Genomic DNA, 18,909 nt, shown 5'->3' with positions numbered 1-18,909 from the left:
ATTATAATAAGGAATAAATACTGTCAGTTTGTTTGACCGATCACGGTGCTACTGAGTCTACTTTGTATGTTCTATAATTGGCGTGCATTTATTTCAGCATGTCTCTTTTCACCAACATTTATTTTTTCAATGTGTATATTTTTAGCATTTTTTTTTAACAATATAATATGTTATTAATATACACTGTAAGATAAGATTAATAGTACATTGAATATTCTATCTCAGCTAAAAATATGATGATTGAATCAAATCCTACGTTGGCGTTAGTAATTTTAATTTGCACCTATCAAGATCACAGAAGAGCAGCAGCATGTGTACATTTATTAGTTACTATCTTAGTTATTACTTAATTATCATAAGGCATGGAGAAAGAGAAGGACTGAAGACAGCTGTTGGCTGTAGGCCTCAAATTCAACTCCTTTAATATTTCTATTCCATTGACTTAATTGTTTGTTATTATTCTCCTATTATGACTTCTTAAATAAAAATGAAAAGTGGTTGATCGGTCTAAATAAAATAAAAATACTACATTCATCTCAGTCTGGTTTAGTAAAATTTGTCAGTCTTGGGACCGCTCCTAATTGATCTCTTATGGTAACTACAAGAGCTGAAGTGATATTGTTACAGAAGGGCTAGAAGGATTATATTTTGGGGAGGGCTTTTTTTTTTTTCAAATTTTCCATAGTTAATCACAGAAAATTATTTTTTTGGAGAAATTTTTTGAAAAAAAATACACAAATGAACTTTTACGTATTAACTTTTTTGAAAAAAAAATCAAAAATTCATAGTTATTCACCAAAAATGATTTTTTTTCCGAAAATGAAATTTCAAATATTAAACTTTTTTGAACAAAAAATTCTAAAATATTCAGCTATTTACAAACATTTCAAATGTTACATTTTTGGGAAAAAAAACGCAAAATTCCACAGCTAAGTACAAAAATTAAACTTTCTAGAATAAAAATTAAAAATTTAAATATCAAATATTAAACTTTTTGCAAAACAAAATCAAAAATTTACAACTATTCACAAAAAATAAAATTACAAATAATAAATTTTTTCCAAAAAAATTTTCAAACATTTAATTTTTTGGTCTTCTGCATAATTTGCACGAACGACGAAGAAAATTTATTGTAAGAAGCGAAAATTCCTAAATTGGGGGGGGAGGGGTACAGCCCACCCCTGTCGACCCCCTGAGTTTCTAGCTATATACCTTCAGCAGTTCAACATAACTTCTTTCATACAAGAAACAAAGTAGTAGAATTGAAGATTGACATCCGATTAATTCCTCCCTATATCATTAGTGTATACGGAGTGGGATTTCCTTCATCTCTTAGCCGCTTGAAGCTTATCTAATGAAACGTCATAACAGCTAAGCTGCTCTTCTCCCCAACGTTGTTCAAATTTCTGCTTCTTTTATTATAATCAGAGTTTGATTGGTTGCATTAGAATGAGCTCTTGTTTTGTTGTGAATAATTCTCAACTTTTACATAATACAACAGAATTTTTGCCCACAGGCTGAAACCCACATTTATTATTGTTATTTAAGCCATAAAACACGAATATGGCCATTAAAACCTTCAATTCATGAAGCTTTGGCCTTGAAAGTCTTTTTAAATTCAAGTTTTTGGGGTATAACTAAGATTCAGTGCCATATTTCGACATGAAAAAACGATATATATGGAAATAATGATGGATAAAAACATTTCAGTATTTAAAAAATGAATTATTTATTACGGTATCCTGATTAATTTGAATAAAAAATGTATATAACCACCAAAAAATCAAGTAAAATGAAGGACGCTAATTTATTTTTTATTTTTTCTTCAAATGGTTTATATCATAGCTGAACTTATAGAATAGACGTTATATTCCTATTTTTTTTTAAATTGTCTTTGAAAAAGGTCGATTTTGATTGATTTATGGTCAATTAAGTTTATATTATTTATTAAAAAATTTAAATATAATAAGCTAGTTAGATTGCATGAATATGGATTACAATAATATTCCGACTTTTTTGAACCATGTAAATAAATAATACTTCTAGTTAATAATATAGTCATTGTTATATCAATTCTCAAATAATACAATGAATAAAAAATTATATTCAATATTATATGTTACTATATTATGCCGTACATAATTTGGAAGAAAAAGTAAAAAGAGTTGTTATAATTACATAATTTATATGTAAAGGAATGAAAACAAGATAATATATGCTTCATATTCAAATTAATTGATTAGTATTTACTTACTGTGAATAATTGTATGCATATATATCAGTGAAGCTGGCATCTAAAATGTCTAAAATTATAGCAGATTCATGTTGTTAAGTCTGACTCTGAGGGGAAATTATAAGAGCAGAACCCTTTTCCATTGGCTTAAAAAGGAGGCAAATTGTTCCTTAATTTTTAAATGCTCAGTTTATTTGTATATTATTTTCTATGAATATATATAATTTGATAACTAATTAAGTATTTGATTCAGTCTTACTTTATTTATTTAGAGTTGTACGTTATTAGTTCATATTTTCTCTTTAGATGGCATGCATGATATCAGACCCTTCTATTCTAAGAAGGCTCTAATATGACTCATGCAATCTTTCCCACTTTCAAAAATATGTTATATCATGTACAAGGATTGGATATATTAGGGCGGTGCTTAAATTTGGAATTGTTTTTCTCAAACTTTTAGGAGAAGTTATAGTTCTAAATGACCCTTTTAATGAAGGAGTGTGTATAGCCCCATTGAGTAATGTTTTTAATTAAATTTCACAATTTACTGAAAAATAACATTCTTATATAGTGAGTTTTCAGGTGACGTCACAATGCATAGACAGAGACATCAAAGAGAAGGATTATTAGTTCTAATTAGAGTTGACGTTTTCTGTAAGGAATAAAAGAGTGCGAGGAGAAGGTGGGAGTGAGACATATGGTACTTCTGAATTAAAATCCTTGTTACTATCAGCTCCCTGTTATATGATTTTGGAGGGAGGAAATGAATTACTGCTACTTTTAAAATAGCATTATTGGAAGAAAAATATTATGACTATATTTCAATTCATATATATTTATTTTATTATGCATTTTAAAATCAATTTACAACAAAGAAAGGCGGGAATTCTTCTTTTAGAGGGAGATGTTAACAGTCCCACGACTTATCAAAGAGTAATCTTCTATATTATTAGATCAAAGTTTATCGCCTAAAATACAAGGGACCTGAGACGAATAATGAGATTGCATTTAACGACGGAATAAATAAATATCCTTGAATTAGAGATTTCGATCTTGAAAAGGCGCAGATGATAATAAAAATAACAAAAATGATTAGGATGTAGACATTAAAAGTCAAACACCAGGAATATGAGTAATATGTGCCAATATCAAGAGCAATGAAGACTTTGTCTATCGGACCATAGACAAGAAATAAAAGACTTGGTTGTATTTAACAACAAAGTCATTGATCTCACCTTCATTTTACTTTTCTTATATAGTATGAACAAGTCACATAAATGAGAGGACACGACATAAATATGCGAGTCTATACATTATGTATTTTATATTATGATAAGCTTACATGGCCTAAAAGAATGACTATTAATATAAAAGAGGAAGAAAACATTAGTTACATACTAAAGTGAGAGTTGATACGTCAATAAATATTATATTGAAGCTTCTCTGCTTCTCTACTCATAAAATCAATGTTATTACAGGGGCGTCTGGAGGATTATATATATATATATACTTTTTTTTGGGGTGGAGGAGAGGGAGTTTGGTTTTTTGATTTTTTTTCAAAAAATAATAAATGAAAAATTAAATTTAAAATGGTAAACTTTTGAGGGAAACATTTCGAGAATTCACAGTTGTTGACAAAAAATTTAAATTATGAAAATTTTTGGAGAAAAATTTCAAAAATTCATAGCTATTCATGGAAGATTAAATTTTTTGGAAAAAAATTGAAAAATTAAATTTTTGGAGTTTGTCTTTATTAAAAAATTATACATATTAAAATTCAAATATGAAACTTTATAGTAGAAAGCAAAAATTCCTTAATTTGGGGGTGGGTGGGTACATCCCCTCCAGACAAACCCCTACAGACGTCCTTGTATTATAACAAGGTTAGTCCGCAACTATTTTCAGTTATCACAAAAAGTTTATAGATAACGTCATTGGCAGAGTTGGCAGCGCACCAAATTTTTTTCTTCCGTTCTTCCGTAAAAAATTTCGAAAATAACATCAAAAATTATAATTTTTTGAAAAATGAAAAAAAATTTTACAACAATGAAATTTCGAATATTGATTTTTTGCAACCAAAAATTCAAAAATCCACAGCTATTCACAAAAAAAAATTCAAAAAAATGTCAAAAATCATAGCTATTTACAGAAAATTTAAAATATTTTATTTGTTTCTCTGCTGCATAATTTGACCGAATTACGAAACAAATTGTTATAAAAGGCTAACATTCCTTAGTTGGGATGGAGGGGCTACAACCACTCCAGCCAAGCCCTTGCGGACGCCCTTGTATCCGTACTTCCGTACTGTATCAAATTAATCATTACGAATCATAAATAGTATGTAAAAAAATATTCAAAAAGACTTCAAATAACAATCATAATAATAAAAAAATAACATTTTTCCTGCATAATCTTCTAATAAATTTATAATTATAAATTGATAATAATCGGATTTTCCGATGAGTCTGTCAGAAAAAAATTTATTTTATTATTTGAGAGATTGTGTGTGTGTATGTAGATGTCCTTTATAGGTTCCCATAGCATTGAACCTAGGAGGCTGAAATTTTGCATGGGTCCTTCTTTAGAGCTTGGATAGGCTAAAACGGGGGTGTTGATTTTTGGGGAGCTCATTAAGGGGGGCTTATACTAACCAAATCCAAAAACCGTTTTTTGCAGCTCAAGGAGACTAGATAGGGGGGGGTTGAGTTAATTATCAATAAGTGATTGGCGTTTCAAAAAACAACTATACTGAAGTGTTAAAGGATAATATTTCCCTTTTAATCTGCCCCCCTTCTTATTATTACTATGATTCCTTAAGATGTGATATGTATATATGTGAAGTACTTCCTTTGTCATTCTTGGGATAAATAGCCGTGACTTGTATGGATGTATCAGAGTAATGTTGATTAATGTATCTAATAAGAATATACATGTGTTCCTATTAAACCAATCCTTGCATTATTCCCCCACGTCTTCTCTTCGTTTCTCTCGGTCGTCCTGGATTCCTGGTACTAAATAGATTGTGTCTCTCAACCTCGTCATATACATAACATATACGAATAACTACTTTTTCTAAATGTATTCACAATCAAAAAAGTTATGGACTAAAAAAAAATCCGTGAAAATTGAAATTTCGTTTATTTCATCCGCAAAAAAATGAACTGCCGAAGGAATATGGGATTAGTAAATGAAATAAAGTTTGTAGAAATTTGTCTGGAGATTCGTTTGCATATAAGTTTGCCAAATAAAAATTAATGTTTAACTGAAATATCAGTAATTTTCTGAATATTTTTTTTTCATTTTTCTCTCTTTTTTTTCTATTTTTTCATCAAACGTCAATTTTCAGTTTTTTAAGAAGAAATACCAAAAGACGATGCTTTTTACTCAAAAAAATGCCGACGCAACGTCTAGTATTGTTTTTTCAACAACTTTATTCCTCATAACTTTTTTGTTTCTTTGCAAGACCGAAAAAAAATATTGGTAGTCTTTGGTTTCTTTTACAATTCCAATAAATGCTATTAAATATTTTTTTTGTAAAATTAGTTCAAAAAAGTATATTTAGGTATGTTATTTCAAGTTTATAACACATTATTTAAAATTTATAAAAATTCAAAAATCCACATAAATATTTCAAATATTACATTTTTCGAAAAAAATGTGAAATATTATTTGGAGAAAAATTTAAAACTTCATAGCTATTCACAGAAAAATCAAATTTTTAGTTAAAAGAATTTGAAAAATTATATAAAAATTTTTTTGGAAAAATAATTAGAAAAATTAAATACAATTTCTAATATTAGATTTTCTAGTTAAAGGCTAAAATTTCTGTATTTTGGGGGCGGGGGCTATAGCCCTCTACCCCACCTCCTGGCGGACGACCCTATATATCCATGATTCCAAGCGGTATCCCCACTCCATGGGAATTGAATAAAAAAATTGTCCATATGCTCAATAGAACTAAAAAATAATTGAAATAGTCCTACTTAATAGAGAAGAAAAGATTGGAAAGTGGAAGAGTTCATTAACCCATTAAGGCCAAGAGTACATTTTTCTGCATCGCTATTTAAACCAGTTCATATATTGAATGTCTCAATATCTTTAATTGATCTTTTGTTTTTGCTAAGGATGTTTATTACGAACTGGATCACGGGTTCTTACTTTTGTAGAATGTATTGAACCCCAGAGGCCGAATCACGGAACATAGATTAAGAACCACATATCTTGATAATGCTTTATTAATACATTTTTTAGATATTATTTTTAACAAGAATATTCGTAGTTTTATTATTAATAAGAACAAGTTCAAAAATGGTGTGCTTGACAATTGTAACTTAGTGTAACTACATTTTTGATAGACTCTTTTTTAATGTTATAGTATATATTATTAGAGGAATAAAAATGGGATTTATGTGAACATTTTGAGACTTAAAGATCCATTTTTTAATTAATTTATAAAAAACAGCGTATGCAAACAGCCTGGACGGTACTTTTTTCCAGTCATGAATGAATATATTGATCAACTAAGGGCTCAGGGGCTACATTAACGATTAAGAGAGCTCAGACACACACCTATTTATAGTATTCATTTTGTTGAAATTCTATTGTTAATTAATAAATGTTATCTTGTTGAAGATTAAAATTCAAAGTGTTTAGATTTTAATGTACCACTCGATGATTATGCCCATACAATTCAGGCTACAGACACTCCAGTTCGCCTCCTGCAAATGCCCCTGAGTTATGTACCACCTGTAAAATATTCTTTCAAAATCTCAAGTACCTCTTATCTACAAGATAGTGATGCCCAGTGATGAAAATAATATTATAATGAAAAGGGTGTCCGGCTTTTCCTAGTTGCTTCATGCATTTTTCTTTCTTTTTTGAAAGCTATTGCCATTATCCTTATAATTCTTGACGAGAGAACATATAACTTATAAGTATAAAGTAATCACTTGCGTGTGAAAAACAAAAAGTAACACTGAGGATTTGTTGTAGAGTTGTGGGGGTCAGTCCGTATTGGACTTGTAGTAGAATTGAGATTAAACATAGTTGTAATTCCTGTCTATATGATTGCTAGAGACGGCTGGGGTGTGTTTTTATTTTCTTCATCTCATAGCTGCTTCCAGCTAATTTAATTAAAGGGCATGTTACTTTTCTCTCAAAATCAGGGACTTACTCTTTTAAATCCTCCCAAAAACATCCGCGTTAAGTTTGCTTCACTATAGGGACCATATAAGTTTGTACCTCACCTCTTCTTGTTGTGCACAGGTTTTCACTGACCGATTTGACTCTATATTTAAAAACAACCTTTCAATTTTTATGAATTAAAATAAGGTTGGGGCGAGAATAGAAAAAATGGATAATATTTCATAAGAAGAAGTGAGATTTGCACCTCATTTCCTTGTTCCAGTATTAAGTGAAAAGAAGAATATCATATGTTCTAATATAAATCCGAAGACAGCTTAAGAAAACAACGGCAAATTGTGTTTTTTTTTTCATGTCTACATAAGAGGGGAAATAAATATTTATACAAATAACTATATCTATTATTGTCTATTATCGATATTTAAATATATATATATTTAAGTAACTCAATACAATGAGTAGAGATAACATTTTTATAAGGGAAAAAAAGCACGAGGCGGGAGCCAGACATATGGTACACCTGAATTAAGACCCATGTTAATATCAGCTACCTCTTATATGATTTTGAGTTGAAAATGAATTACTTCTATAAATAGGAAAGCCTTCTACATTTAAAATCGTATCCATGCAGGGAAAATATCATAGTTGTGTTGAAATTATCATATAAACTATTTATTAAATAACAATTTATTTCAAAGATAGGCGAAAATACTTACTTTCGAGTAGTGATTTTTAAGCTGTGCTGGGGAGTGGCGGAGTTGCCCAGTGGGAATTAACGGTTGGAGATTATGAATTTCACTCATTTCAATTAACACCAAATTTCTAATCACATCTATTTACAGACTGTTTTAATAGCAAAAACAACCAATATATGAGATATTATAAGACATGCTTGTGTAAAAGTGATAACACTGTTGGGTTAGAAATGTCAGGAGCTCCCGTTGTATATCACCTTAGTGTAACAGAGCTCCGATGATTAAGTCATTACTTATAAGTGTATGAATTCTTATGGTTAATTTATTAGGTGTTTGTGTGTACTAAAAATATTGTATTTTGAGGGTTAAGATTTGTGAATATGCAGGAAAAAGCGATGCAAGTCTGAGACTGGTCACAGCACAACGGCTTTTCCAATGTTGGTGGGAATCAGCGAGGCTTGTAGAGGTGTCAGCGACGTTCTCAAGTACGAAGGCATCACTAACCTCAACATGCTCAAAATTGATCGAAATTTAAATAGGTGAAATTTTGAAGTAGTGGTTCTTCTGTTCGACCGGTCCTTCCCCATAGGTTAAGAACCACTGATTTGCAGAATAGTTATTAATTACTATATACATCGAATTGATAATCTTATCAATGGACAATACCTGAGTATGAAATGACACAAGTTCTAAATGAAGGCCCTTATTTGATATAAATGAAATAAAAAAACCAAAATTCTATGAAATATCTTTATAAAGTTCATGGTACGTAGAGTCTGCTACTTTAAATCATGCAAGAGTCAACTTATGGAATGAAAACAGGTATATGAAAAATAAACAACATCAGTATTTATTTAAAAAAGGGAGCCGTGTGAAATTGCCTTTGTCAAATCAATGATATTAAAAAATAAATAAAAAAATCTAGTAGAATTTAATAAGCTGATTACAAATTTGATATGAGTTTTTCCATATAAAATCGGGTTTTCGCATTTTTTTATTGTTTTTCTAGGTTTGAGATAACTCAAAAAAATAAAAAAAAAGTTAGTTGTATTTTTGCAAAATTTTATGGTGATTCCAAATATGTACTTATATTTGATATGAAACCACCATATTTTAATGGTTTTCATTAAAAGAAATATTGCACCTCGGTTTCTCTATATCTTTTACCCCCAGGGAACTTATTTAAAGCATAAAAAATTAAGAATAAGTTTACAAAAGGGTATTTGGTTCTAGAAGGTCTAGTTAAGCTGGAATATTGATTTGATTTTTATTTTGTCGAAATTTATCGATGTTAAATACTGAATCTTTTTTATGAATAAAGAATCTATTTCCAAATATTAATAGGTAAACAAAGGAATTTTATAAAGGGTTTTTCATTAAGAGCACTTTAACTTTTTTAATAATTAATCATTGTTACTTTCATCTTTCACGAGCACACTCACTAGTGACTTATTTATACTTATATGTTCTGTTTTCAATCATTAAATAATAATAACAATAGCTTTAGAAAAAGGCATGTTTTATAAAGGGTTTTTCATTAAGAGCGCTTCAACTTTTTTTTAATAAATAAAACAGAAACGGTTAAAGACTTGGCCAAATTTATTTTTCTGTAAAAATTATAAACATACACATTTATGTATAAAAATCGATATCCTTAGCGTGACTACCACGGGCACGTTTAAAGAAGTCCAATCGCTGGAACCCAATTTTCCACTACTTTTTCCCATTAATTATAGCAATTTTACATTCGATATTTTCTTTGAGCTCTTCTAACGTCGTCGGTTTATTGGTGTAAACCAATGACTTCACGTGACCCCAAAGAAAACGATATAAAGTTGTTAAATTGCACGATTGAGGTGGCCAATCAACTGGTTTATTTCTCGAAATAACAAGCTCAACAAACTTGCTTTGTAATAAAACGATTGTAATGTTTGCTGTGAGACAAGTGGAACCGCATCGTCTTGTTGAAACCAAATATTTGCTTAGTCCATACATTGCAATTGGTGCAAAAAAAAAAAAAAAAATCAGTTATCATGATATGATAATGATTTTCATTTAGAGTAACGTAGCGATTATCATGATCAACGAAAAATATATGATCCCTTCAGCATGAAGTCTACACCAAACAGTAAATTTCGGGATACAATTATATCTGACCAATAACACAAGTTTTGCTTATTAACAAAACCATTGAGCCAAAAATGGGTCTTCATCTCTAAAGATGAATATGCAATGAAAATCATTATTGCACAGTTATTTTAATAATAAATTTGGATAATTTGCAATGGCTGATAAATTGTATATCGCTCCATGATGAAATGTCTACTAATGAAGTTTCTAAATGTCAAAAGAAGAAAATAAATATGGCGTCATTTTTTCCGTAAAGGAAAAAAAAATTTGATCGTCCCTAATGAAAAAACCTTTATATTATAACTTTTTTATGAATTATTGAATTTTTATATACTCAAACGTTGGGTCAAACCTAGAAAGGGGTAAAAATACTCTAAAATTGAAAATTATCGAAAAACTGATTTTATACGAAAAAACTAAATGCAGATTCGTTCTTAGTTCCTTAAGTACTACTAGAAATAAATATGGAAATTAAAATCTTTTTTTTGTTGAGGGATTTTATACTTTGACTCTCTCATCTTGGAACAAAAATCCAATCTCAAATCCAAAAACAGCATCCTGTATATAAGAAAATCGGGACTGTGAAATTCATAAATCATAGTTTTTATTAAATTATTTAATTCCAATATCAAGCCTATCAATGAACTCCTTTTTAGGTATAGGTTACATTCGACTATTAGAATATAATGAATGGGTGTTTTTTTCATAAAAATATGACAAATGCTTAGATAAACTTATGTTATGTCAGTATAGTAATTTCTCAGTTCTTCTATCCCAATTGTAGTGGGAGTACTTGAGCATTCGCTTGCAGGTTTCTCGTATTATATGTAGTGATAACAATCCAGTGTATAATGGGAATCTTTAAAAAAAAAGAAACCGAAAGACCAATATGCTAACCCTTACAAATTAAAAAAATTATTTGGAAGAGAGAAAAAATAACGCAAAGGATGTTTCATTAGATCAGCAACAATCAACTGTGACAAGGAAGGAAGGAGAAAGGAATATAAACTAGGACATTTGCTAGAGTTACTCGAATGTAGATCCCCCAATTCTACTCTGAGTCTAACAGGGACTTAAAATTAGGACTCTGCAACATATTCTCAGGGTTAACCTCCATCTTTTATGGGCACACACGAACTTTCAATCATGTTTTGAATATAATTGAATCTATTTAGGAAAGAATGTTCACTGCTCAGGAATTAAATAATAATGAAAACTACCAAGGGAAATGAAATTCATTCTTCAGATTACTAATTTAAAAAAAAAAAAAAAAAAAAAAAAAAAAAGCGCACCATCAAAAAAATACACCAAATTTTCATCATTAATTAAAGGGATTAGAAAAGGAGAAACGGTTGTTGGGCGTGCTCATCCTTCTTCTTCTTTTTTATAACATAGCAGTAATTCATTTTTCCATCCCCCCCTAAATCATATAAAAGGCAGTTGATATTAGCAAAGTTCTAAATTCATGTGTACCATCAGAGGCGTCAGCAGGCGGTGGGTTGGATGGGCAGTAGCCCCCCCCCCTTATAAGGGAATTATTGTTTTTTACTAGAAAACTTAATATTTGAAATTTAATTAATCTTTCAAATTCCCCTCCAAAAAAAAAATTATTTAATTATTTAATAACATTGAATTTTTGAAATTTTTTGTAAATAGTTCAGGTCTTTTGAAAAAAAAATTAAAAATCTATTATTAGAAATTTTTCTCCTAAAATTTAATCTTTTATTAATAGCTATAGATTTTAGAAAAAATTCCCCAAAAATTTAATATTTCAAATTAAATTTTTGAAATTTTTTTGTGAACACCTTTGGATTTTTGAAATTGTTTTTAAAATTTTTGAAAAAAAAATTTTTTTATCGACACCCCAGACCGTATGTCTCCCTCCCGCCTTCTCCTCGCGCTCTTTAAAAAAACCGGAGTTACTTAGGGGAAAAGAACCTTATACTTCCTATAACTACGATTATAATCCTATTATTATACATACATACATAATAACTGATATAATAATTATGTATATATAATCGATCGAAATACCATGATCAATATGACTGCTGATGCAATCAAAGTATAGGAAATATTATCATTATTGAATTATAATCTTTAAAAAAATAATACTATAGAGGCTTCTTTATATAATGATGCACCCCTAGAATAGATCATTGAGATTCCCAATTTGTTCCATGACAAAAATATAACACATATTATGTACAGAACAAATGTATTCACTTTTATGTACATAATTACCAACTAGGGTTTCACTCTCGGGATTCCGTTTTTGCAGGATTTCTAGGGGTTGTACCCCTAGATAACCTCAATAGCTAACAACCTCAAAAGATTTTTCGTATCTCGGACAAAAGAACTCTTTGTCTCTATCGACTGCAATACTCCAATTGCTGTTTGAGAGTACGACCAGATACAAAATCCTCTAGGCCCCCATTTCAAAATATAATTTTTAAAAAAATTTCAAAAAAATATAATTTTTTGAGATAAGCTTTGGATTTCTGAAATTTTATTCCAGAAAATTTAATTTTTCGTGAATAACCGTAGATTTTGAAATTTTATTCCTAAAAGTTTAATATTAAAAATTAAATTTATGTTCCGAAAAATTTAATTTTTGAAAACCCCTTGACTGGGATATAATCACAGCGCACTAATTTTAACCTCCGATCTCCAAAGTATGATGTCATATGTTTGATGACATCACAAAATATTTTTGACTTACAAATCTTACAAGGGGAAGTTCAAAAATTGAGAACCCTGCATGATCATGGTGTGTGCAAAGGGTTATGAAAACCTGTTCTATACACACATAAGGTATATATGTGTGTATTTTATTAGTAGGAAAATTGAAATTATCATCCTTTTGGTTCATGGTCCATGGAGGAGATAGAATACAATATTTTACAATTAATAATTTAAATTTTTTTATCATGTTTCTTTTTTAAGGAAAAGATAATTGACTTAATGACCTTTTTAGAAAATATGTACACTTATTTGTTATGTTATTTGTCTCAAACAAATTTCAATTCTGCCTTTTTCAGCTATTAAAAAAAAGTATAAGTATGACCAAAGTCATATAATTTCCTGGATATTGCTTGGTTTGTTTATGACGATATCCAATCCTTTAGGGACTGTTTGATGTACCATAATAGCGACTGGGGCCCCTTCTATTCAGTCAAAACCTCATAGAATTTCAAATTGTGAACACTAAGAGGAAGATAAAATTTATGTTAAAAAATTCAAATTACTCCTTAGCATCATCTCCTTGTGACGTTGCTTTCAGCTGGTATTTTTCAAATTTCATAATATTTTTAGTCATGTCACATTATCATTTAAAATCCTAATACTATGAGGTTTTGTCACAATATATGCGCCTCACATTAGCTGACAAGATGTGACGGACGTTAAATACGTCGTTAATTTTATTATATCACACAAGCTAAAAAAGGGCCTAAATCAGTTGGTAAATAGCCAATTCTTCCAAACTATAGAAATATTGTACTATGACTGTTGGGAATTGATCACAGCCTATTGAAGCTAATTATCATTCAACCAATCAACGTTCAGAACACTGATTAGGAGAAGAAAAGCAGAAACATCGACAATTGTATATTTTTATGTTGGCTAAGTAATGCAGTGTAAATTGGCCAAACTGTCAATATAAATAATATCTTTGTCGTCTAGCCTTTTTTCCTTTTCCAATGTTTACACGAAGTTTTTTCGTTACAAATATACCAACTCTACTTATAAGTTATACATTAAGAAATAGAGGTGAAAAATGTATGATAATGTAAATGTGGTTGCAACCTGACAATTTTTTTATTTATTTGCCAAATATGTAAAAAGTAATAACTTCCAATTCTTCCCACTGATGCAATTAATATTAAATGATGTTTGAGAATTGTGCACGCTTAACAATAACTAATTCTAATTTAACAAATCAGTTCTATGCATATATTTATCATTGGGCATTCCTGTTTAATTTATTTATTTTTCTTGTGCCCAAAGTACAACTTTGAATTTAGAAATAATAAATATATCAAATATCAAAAAAAAATTAAGTTTCTTTGAATAACTGTGTATTTTTGAAAATTTTCTCTAAAACATTTTATATTAGCAAATTAATTTTTGATATTTTCTTACAAATTTTATTTTTATTTTTTATAAACAGCTGTGGATTTTTTGAAATAGTTTTTCAAAAAATTTAATTTTTTCCGAATAATTGTAAATTTAAAAAAAAAATTAATATCAAATTGTATCTTTTAAATTTCGAAAAATTTAATATTTTAAATTTATGTATATACATTTTTTTTTTCCCAAAAAATAGGCCCCCTTAAATATAATCCTGTGGACGCCCCTGATAGCAACATGGTATTTTTTAACTATTATTCAAAATATTATAGAATCGGCATTGGGATTTTTTTTTTTAATCGTCCCATAACTAGCAAATATAACGTTCTACGCGCGTGCGTTCCCCAGTGCACACAGCAACTACCTAAGAAGACAATATAATTCTATTAATAAATAACAATAAATAAACTACTTTGTTGTAACCAAATGCAAAAAAATGTTGTTCTTAGTTATATTTATTGCATACTCATTAAATATATTTTCCTTTAATATAAAAAAAAAAGAGGAAAGGCTTTGTGATTCTCTCTCTCTCTTTCTATCTCTGCCCCTTCCCTTGTACAAACTTATCTATTTTGTACTTAACATCAAATTAGGAAGATTTGTTTGTTTGTTAAAAGCGTGTTTCAATGTCGGGATGTACTTAATATCTTATTGTAACATAAAAAAATAATAATATAAGCTCATAGTGACTTATTTTAAGTTATATAACTAACTCCTAAGGAAGAAAAGGAGAAAACAAAAGTACAAAATAAGCGAGGGAGTTATTATAGATTTATGATATCTAAGATAGAAGGAGAAACCATGTGACAAAAACACGTTATCAAATTCTACAAATAAAATAAATGGAAAAAGTGGGAAACGATGTGCGCCATCATCATTATTCAATAATAAATATATATTTTTTTTGTATAAAGGAGTTGTTGTTGTCTGAGTATATGACTCACACAACCTTCCCATTTCTAAATGTTATGTACATGGAAATATTAGGGTGGTGCTTAAATTTGGAATTGTTTTTTTCAAACTTTTAGGAGAAGTTATAGTTCTAAATGACCCTTTTAATGAAGGAGTAATGTTTTTAATTAAATTTCACAACTTACTGAAAAAATAACATTCTTATAAAGTGAGTTTTCAGGTGACGTCACAATGCATAGACAGAGACATCAAAGAGAAGGTTTATTAGTTCTAATTAGAGTTGACATTTTCTGTAAGGAATAAAAGAGTGCGAGGAGAAGGTGGGAGTGAGACATATGGTACTTCTGAATTAAAATCCTTGTTACTATCAGCTCCCTGTTATATGATTTTGGAGGGAGGAAATGAATTACTGCTACTTTTAAAATAGCATTATTGGAAGAAAAATATTATGACTGTATTTCAATTCATATATATTTATTCTATTATGCATTTTAAAATCAATTTACAACAAAGAAAGGCGGGAATTCTTCTTTTAGAGGGAGATGTTAAGAGCAGGAGAACCTATCAAATAATAAATGAAATAGAAGAAAAAGCACATACAACAACCGTTTTTCCTTTTCTAATTCTTAAAAGTAGCTTTTTCGTTGCAAAAATGTCAACACTAGTTATAATAAAGCAAGGTTGTATGTCTGGATGTTTACGAATGCCTCTTTTTTTAAGTGTATCTTAGAACTACTGGACAATTTGAAAGAAAATGGGGTATTGGATACATATATTGAGATGTAAATCCTAAGCATATTTTAGCATGCACAAGCTGTTATCATTATTCTTTTACTCTAGAGGAGAGAATATATAAGTATTGAGTGGTTACGTGGGAGTGAGCTCATGAAAAACGGGGAGTAACACTGAGGGTTTCTTGTAGGGAGATAATCTTCTATTTTGTTAAAGTAAAGTTTGTCTGATCGCCGATGCCTAATAACTATGAGTAAAATTTAGTCCATACTCTCTAGTTGGGTGATGCCATCTCTTCATTATGGAACCTATGGAAAAACGTTCTATTAACAATAATCTAGTCAAAATAGAGCAATTTGTAATGAAAAACTATTTTAGATGAACCAACAATCTTTTAAAATTTTTATTTAAAGTTTTCCTCGATAATGATTATTTTTTTATGGAAATGACAAATAAATTACTGTTGTACTGCGTATAATCCGTAATTTTTTTTTGTTCCATACTATGTATAAATGTTTTCAATGACGTCATAAATTGAATTATTGCATAGAATGTACAAACTTTCAATAAATCATGACTAAACTATCAACTGCCTTCAGTTTTCATTTTTTTTATAAAAACTGGACACTTGCCTTTGATAAACAGCTGTACTTGACTATAATCAAAGTAATATGTACTGAAAATCCCTCCTAATGGAAAATATCTTAGTCTTTCTTTTTTAATAGTTCATTTTTATCTACTAAATTAAGATCAGGAGCGTCCCCAGAATTATTCTTGTAGCGGGGGAGAATGCGCAACTATTCACATAAAATTGAATCTTTCAGAAAAAAATTTCATATGTAAAATTTTTTCGGAAAAAAAAAAATCCATAGCTTTACACAGAAAATTACAAATATTAAATATTTTGGAAAAAAATACAATATTTGGAATGTCATTTTTGTAATTGATTTTTGGGAAAAAAATTCATAATTAAATTGTGAATATTATATTACAAAGAGAAAATTAAAGTTTGAGGAACATATTTCAAAAATCCATCGTTACTTACCAAAAATTAATTTTTTTTAGAACATATTTAAAAAATCCATAGTTACTCGCAGGAAATTTATATTTTTTGGAAAAAAATTGCAAAAAGAAAATTTCAAATATTAAATTTTTGGAAAAATTTCAAAAATCCACAGTTATTCGCAAAAAAAGTTATACTTTATGTGAAAAAAATCCATAAAATTAATAAAAAACTCAAAAATCCACAGTACTATTTGCAAAAAAAAATTATACTTTTTATAAAAAAATCCATAAAATTAACAAAAAATTCAAAAATCCATAGCAATTCATAAAAAATAAAAAGCCCATAGTTATTAAAAAAAAGTTGGAAAAAATTCCAAAAATCCATTGCAATTCACAAAAAAAATTTTTTTTTGCTCTGTTGCGTAATTTTACGGAATGACAAAAAAAATTATAGTAAATTGGAAAACTTCCTTAATATCCGGGGTGTTACTAATACCCCTAGCCTATCCATGCAGGCACATCTGTATGAGTTAGACATTAGCCCCGATACTACTGCCCTTTCAAATAAAATCGATCAATTTCTCATTCTTTTTTTGTGACGATCAATTTTGTCTACTTTAAGTTAAATTTGCGGTAGAGTTAATAAGAATATTTAGTTCATAGAAATTGACGATGATTTGACAAAGAATACAAATGTAATTAATGCACATTCAATTTTAATAAAAATATTCTAGCTTGTTTTAATGTTTACCAAACATCTTTTGTTTTATCGGGGGGGAAATGCGCCCTATACGCGGTACCACCATACTTTATTAGTCCTTTTTTCATAGCTAAAATATTTTTAGGCGAAAACTTTTTATACACTTTTGATAGACTTTGTATTCGTCTAAAATAGTTATCAATTACAAATTGCTCCATTTGGACTTAAATGATCTATTTTGTTTGTTTCTTCACAAAAATGCTCAAATTTAGAAACATGGAAACTCAAATTTTATACATATTTCTTCATTTTTTGTATCAAAAGCGCCATTATTAGACTATATCTTCTCAACATTTCAAAATAAATCCTAATTTAAGAGCCAGTCTAATATCCTTACATATTTTTTGACACAGAGAGGTTTTTTTCGTACTATTCGTCAACTAGCTCAAACCAGTTGGTAAGTCAATGCAATTTTTTTGCTCAGACTCCACCTTGTATCTAAAAAAAAACAACCTCCCTCGTACGTCCAGACAGTCATATCTCAAGATAACACTTTACATATATACACAGTACCTAATTACTTATTAGTTATCTCTCATCCAACCAATGAATAACGAGATTAGTTGGTATTAGTACATTAATTTTCTAATATAATAATATGTACTTTATAAGTTATACTTCCTCTGAAGAAAAGCCTATTACTGCCTGATAAGTCCTCTTGCTTCTTTGGAAATTATCATACAGCATTATGATAAATATTTTTAATAGATTCACATTTTATTCTATTCTTGGATCATAATATTTATTGATTATTTCTTCCTTTAGAGGGGAAAGACACGCTAGAGTATGTCTTATTATAATATATATATTTTGGAAGGAGGAAAGAAAACAATCTTTAACAATTTTTCAAATGAATAATCCTTAAAACATCGATCCGTCAATATTTTAAATAGTAATATGTTTCAGGACAAAAGTACATTATTCAGCTAGCATATAGAGGGGGGGGGGATTAACGCTGCGCCTGACGTCATTATGTATTATTATAAATAATACATAATGATATGGTATCCTGTTAGCCCACATAAGTTGCAATATTTACATTATGTACTATTTAGGGGAGACGGATTCGTTTTGTTTTTTCTTCCTCCATACGTGAGGAATGAGGACTTTTTTAGTCCTTGCTATGTATAAATGAAAAATAGTATATGTTTTGCAATTTCTATAAGCAT

This window comes from Lepeophtheirus salmonis, chromosome 13 (assembly GCF_016086655.4).
Source record: "Lepeophtheirus salmonis chromosome 13, UVic_Lsal_1.4, whole genome shotgun sequence".
In the NCBI taxonomy this organism is placed as follows: domain Eukaryota; kingdom Metazoa; phylum Arthropoda; class Copepoda; order Siphonostomatoida; family Caligidae; genus Lepeophtheirus; species Lepeophtheirus salmonis.
Note: the sequence above shows the minus strand (reverse complement) of the source record.